Consider the following 6098-nt stretch of genomic DNA (forward strand, 5'->3'; position numbering starts at 1 on the left):
CCACCAGGAAGGGCTAATTACTGATGTTTAAAATGCTACTTGGTGGGCTAGAGAGATGGCTCAGTGGTTAAGAGGGCTTACCACTCTTGTAGAGGACCCATGTGAAGTCTTCAGCATACATGTGAGGTAGCTCTGTAATTCCAGCTCCAGGGGCTCCTCTGTCTTCTTCAGGCCCCTGTGGGCACTGCATTCACACACACACACACACACACACACACACACACACATATATAATTCAAAACAAAATGCTGTTTCGCTTCTTACTTTTTCTCTCCCTCCTTCCCTCCCCTCTTCCTTCTTTTATTTAAGTCTCTGTATGTAGCCAAGCCTGGATTTGAACTCATGATCCTTTGGCCTCAGTTTCTTGAGTGATGGGATTGCATATGTCATCATACCATTGTTTCATTTTTAAAATTTAAAAGCATTACTGGAATTCTGCTTTTTTTGGGGGGGGGCAGGGCCTCAGATAGTTCAGGCTGGCTTTGAACTCACTATGGTAGCTGAGGATGTATGAACCTCTGATCCCCCTGCCTCCTTTTCCCAAGTGCTGGGATTATAATCATGTACAACCATCCTTGGCACAATTCTACTCTTTTAAAAAACTACAAATGGGGGGGGGTTGGGCATGGTGGCACAGGCCTTTAATCCCAGCACTTGGGAGGCAGAGGCAGGCAGATCTCTGTGAGTTCAAGGCCAGCCTGGTCCACATAGTGAGTTCCAGGACAGCTGGGGCTACAGGGAGACCCTATCTCAAAAAGACAAACAAACAAACAAACAAAAAACCTACAAATGGGGCCTGATGTGGTGGTGCACACTTGAGGAGACTGACAAGCTCCCTGCTGCTCTAAGGAGGCAGATGACAGTGGTGGTGCACACTTTTAGTTCCAGCACTCAGGAGGCAGAGGCAGGTGGATCTCTCTCAGATGGAGGCCAACCTGGTCTACATAGCAAGTTCCAGGTCAGTTGGGGAGACCCTGTCTCAAAAACAAAACAAACATATCAACAACAAAAAAACTTCAAATAGGACCAGTAAGATGGTTCAACAGATAAAGCACTTGCCTCGAAACTTGATGACCTGAGTTCAGCCCCCTAAGATCCATTTGGTAGAAAGAGGGAACTGACTCCCGAAAGTTAGCCTCTGACTTTTTATTGCTAAATGCAATAAAAACACTCTAAATGAATGAACTGTAAGTCGGCCAAATGCCCAAGAGCAGGTGATGGTGTGAAAATGTCAAGAAGCTGTGTCTGCGAGGATGCGCCAAGGACCTCACACCTAGCAAACTAGTACCTGTTCTCCTAAGACACAGGCATTTAAACCATTGCTACGATGAACATCTACAGTGAACAGCTCTCCTTCATCATCTATTTTCTTCCATGCTTGGCAGCCATCCGTCTGGAAGTATCAGGCACTGTCCACTGTGGTGCCTTTCCAGGTGTCAGCTGGGCCATCATCCTGACCGCTATGCTGACTGGCACCTGGCTGCTTCTTTGCCTTCAGTCTCTTTGTTCCACTCCTCTTAGTCTGCTTCCTCTGTGTTCACAAGGGCTCTTCCTGTCCCCAATACTACCCTTGCTCCCAGGTCTCCCTGGCCTTCTAGGTCCAACTGATGGACCATGAGGATGGGCACCACTAACCTGTGAGCATCTCTTAAAGAAGGAACCTGATTGGTGCAGCTTGCATCTGGGTCCACTTCCTGGTCCAATCAGGACAGAGTGTGTGGGGTCTACCAGCGTGGAGAAGAGGTCTGAATAAATCAAGAGACACTGGCTCAGTAAATGTTTTCATTGGTGCACATCCTTTGAAGGATGTGCTGGCTGTACCTCTGATCCCCATCGAGGGCTGGGCGGCTGCCAGGCTGATTCACCCACAAGCTGAAGGAAGCCTCCCGCCCTTGGCCTACACCTGAACCATTTCTTGCTCTTGCCAGATCTGTTACATCTTTATTGGCTTCCCTAATGATTTCTGTTGCTGGAAGTCTTTTATTGCTTTTGCTGTCTGAAACTTGACCATGAATGATGCATTGAGACAGGGAAGAACCCAGGCCCTGCTGAGGTTTGAGCCAACCCTCCTCCCCCTCCCTGGCCCTAGAGCTGAGCTCTGGAGCCACACCCTAATTGGTAATAGTTAACCACCTTCGAGATCTGACTTTCTCCCCCCATTGAGACAGGTTCTGACCAGGTAGCCTTAGCTATTCTAGAACTTTCCATGTAGACCAGGCTAGCCCGGAACTCATAGCAATCTGCCTGCCTTTGCCTCCCGGTGCTGGAATTAAAGATATGTCCCACTAAGCCTTTTGACATGACTTCTAGACATTACCCAAGGTGTTTCTCAGATCCTCCATTCCCAGGTAGAGGAAGCAAGTGTCCAGTGAGCTGCAGTGAGTGGTGATGACGTCATGGCCTTAGGGATCACGAAGACCTAGATTCGAGCCTCAGACCCACCAAAGAGAGCAACAGGGTCTCACTCAGGGGCTCATGTCTGTAAGCCTGATGTTTGTTTGTTTGTTTGTTGTTTGCCTGAGACAGTGTCCATGTATCCTAGGGTGGCTCAAACTCTCTATATAGCAGAGAAGGACCTTGAACTCCTAATTTTCCTGACTCTACCTCCCAAGTGCTGGAATTGCAGGTGTTCACCATCAGGCTTGACTTGGGCCTAATCCTTGATTATGAAATCTGTGATAAATCTCCTATGAGGAATAAAGAAACTTCTGGCAAATTCCTGTCACACAGTAGACCTCAAAAAGCCTTCTCACCTTCCTCAAAGGTGGGGATGAAAGCTACCCTTTCTGTGCACACTGGTGTTAATGGAATCCCACATGGACCCCGAAGCCCAGATGTTCATGATCCCATATCTCCATCCCTTTCCATGCCTCCTATAAACTTATCCCAAAGGGAAATAATGTGGCGAGGTCAAAAGTGCCTTAACTTCTCAAAGGCCTTAGCAATTGTAAAACTGCAAACAGTGACCAAAACAAAAGTTCTGTCTTCTTCTCTCTGGAAGTGTCCGAGCAGCAAGATTTTTCTCAACAATGCCATCTACTTTCCCGATGATGCCATCTACTCTCCACTCTCCTGCTCGCTTGACTTTGAATCATGGATGAGACTGGACAGTCCCACTGTCCCAGGGGAAGGTAGAATTATAGTTCTGGTGTCAAGCAATTGCCTTCAGCACCATGAACAGCTCCAGGGAGGCACCTCCTGACCCCAACAGGTGGAAGAGCCCATTAGCCCAGGGTCTTTCTGCCCTGTACAAGAGTCAGCCTTCCCTCTACTCCCAGCCCCTGGCTCTCACAGGCTTGACTCTTGTGGAAGTAACAGGATGTTCACCAGAGCTTGTGTTGTGCGTTTCTCCTGGCTAGATGGGTCTAAGAACCTGAAATATCCAGAAATGTGCTCCATTTTGATCCCCTGTAGAGATGGGAGATCCAATGACTGGTTTCTGAAGTTACAAAAGGATACTTTTTCATGAGTGATTCCTAAGCTGAGTCACATAGTGCTTTCCTACGCTAAGCTTCCCAAAGCCAGTCAATGACTGTCAGGCACCAGAGTTCCCAGGAGTCCCCTACTAAGGGAGGCCTGGGCCAAGTCCAGAGGAGGGCTGTCCCAGAGGAGGGTCTGTCTATGGTAGCTTCAACTGCTGACACTACCCCCTTGAAAGCTTGCTTTTAGATCAACACACAGTCATTCTGGCTTTCCCAGAGTAAAACTTCAGTGCATGTGTCTTCTCCCTCTACACCACCTGGGCCCAGAGCATCTTTCAGCCTGGCTACTCCTTCTGCTGTGTCCCTAGAGTCCTTCCTGTTTTCCATCTTGTTTCAGGTCTCACTTCCTTATCTGCCTCCAAAACCCACCTTCCCATCCCAGATTCCTGCTCATTTATGGTCTTCAGTCTTCCAGCCATGAAGGACAGAAAAGGGTAAAATCACAATCCCTGGGTATGTGGTTTGTGCTTTGGATCAGAAACTAACATACAGAGCTTTTTCTCCCATCACTAGAATATGTTAGTTGACGGATTCAGGGCTGGAGGTGGAGGAGGCCCTTTCCACTATGGCACTCACCTCTCTCAGAATGTTCACCACCCCAACTCTGAACCATGTGGGTTTGGAGTTCATGGTTTCTAAGGCAGGAGGCTTCCACCAGAGGACACAGATTCAGCCCCGCCCACCAACCATCAGGTCTTCATTTTCTTGTGTTAGTCACTTTTCATGTTGCTGTGACAAAACACCTGCGAAAAGCAATGTAAGGAAGGAAGGTTTGGGCTCACAGCTTGGAGGTGCAGCCCATCATGGTGGGGAAAGTGTCAGGCAGATGATCACCCCATGTCCACAGCTGGGAAGCAAAAAACAATGAATGCTGGTGCTCATCTAACTTTCTCTTTTTTTGTGTTGTCTGGGACCCCAACCCGTGGCATGGTGCCACTAACATTTAAGGTAGGTCTTCCTACCTCAGTTAACCCAATCTAGACAATGCATCACAGACATACCCAAGGATTTATCTCCTAGGTGATTCCAGATCCTGTCAAATTGACAATATTAACCAACACACATCTGAGCTGAGAGAAGGATGACTTGTCTCTCTTACTGGGAGAAATGGGATCAGTGCTATATTGTGTAGGTATGTCTGAAATGCAGTCTCTGGAAAGGAGCCTGACCCTTCCATGTCCAATCATAAAAATCATGGAAAACTAAACAACCAGCAAAGATTGAGCCACTAAGAAGTCAGTGACTTCAGAAAAGAAGATTTAGGTCATCTTGGGTGGACCCCTAACCAACTGAGAACAGAGGGTATGTAGAAAGAAGAGTGGGGGAGGGGTCAAAACAGCAATGAAAACCACGAACTCACAGAGATCCACCTGTCTCTACCTCCCAAGTGCTGAGATTAAAGGTGTGCACCACCACTCCTGGCTATAAAATTATTTATTTATTTATTTATTTATTTATTTATTGATCTTTTTGAAACAGGGTCTCCCTGTAGCCCCAGCTGTCCTGGAACTCACTATGTGGACCAGGCTAGCCTTGAACTCAAAGACCGCCTGCTTCTGTCTCCCGAGTGCTGGGGTTAAAGGTGTGTGCCACCATGCGGGGCTAAAATATATATTTTTAAATGGAGCTGGTGAGATGGTCCAACAGTAAAGAGCACTTATTGCTTTTGCAAAGGACTTGGGTTTGGTTCCCAGCACCCACATGGCAGTTAACAACCTTCCATAACTCCAGTTCCAGGGCCTCAGGTCACATGCACCATTGTGATCAGAGGGAAATTAAACATGCTAAATTTACAAATGTGTCTCAAAGACAAAAGTGGTTTAATGACCTCAGTTTATAAATGAAATTAAACATGGATCAGGTCTCTAAGAAGAACTCGTTAAGATTTGCTCACCTTTTAGACACAATAATGGAAAATGCAACTTGAAGTTTAAGAAATAGCTAGCATTTTAAACACAAATTTTCTAAGTAGAATACAAAATTAAAAAAGTAAAGAGAAACTGCATGTATGGGGCAGAGGGGCAGTAGTTTTGTTCATCTGTTTAAAGTGGTAAACATGACCAGGTGTGGTGGCACACACCTCTAATCTCAGCACTTGGGAGTGGAGGCAGGAGGATTTGGGGTACAGGGCCAGTCTGGACCATGTAGTGAGAAAGACCCTGTAAATAAAGGAAGAAATACATTGGGGCCTGGAGAGATGGCTCAATGGTTGAACGTTTGCCGCTCTTGCAGAGGACAAAGGTTTGGTTCCCAGCATCCACATCAGATGGCTAGCAATTGTCCGTAAGTCTAGCTCCAGGGGATCCAACACCCTCTTCTGGACTCCATTGGCAGTTGCACTCACTAAACTCTACCTCCTCATATGCACATAATTAAAATAAAATCTTAAAAATAGAAGTATCTTGGAACATCTGAAAAAAAATCAGAAATTAATCTAAATGAGTATTTCCTGAGACTTTCCTCAGCAAAATGAGGGAAAATGATCATTTCTAGCAAAGAAACCTAGCCTGTAAGATACATTAATAGATACCAAAATCTAAATACTTTTGATTTGAAGCAACCTTGACAGAAATAATTTTTTAAATTATTTGTTTAATAACCACATACTTAGAAGAA

Source organism: Nannospalax galili, unplaced genomic scaffold, assembly GCF_000622305.1.
Source record: "Nannospalax galili isolate Female #2095 unplaced genomic scaffold, S.galili_v1.0 scaffold445, whole genome shotgun sequence".
In the NCBI taxonomy this organism is placed as follows: Eukaryota; Metazoa; Chordata; class Mammalia; order Rodentia; family Spalacidae; genus Nannospalax; species Nannospalax galili.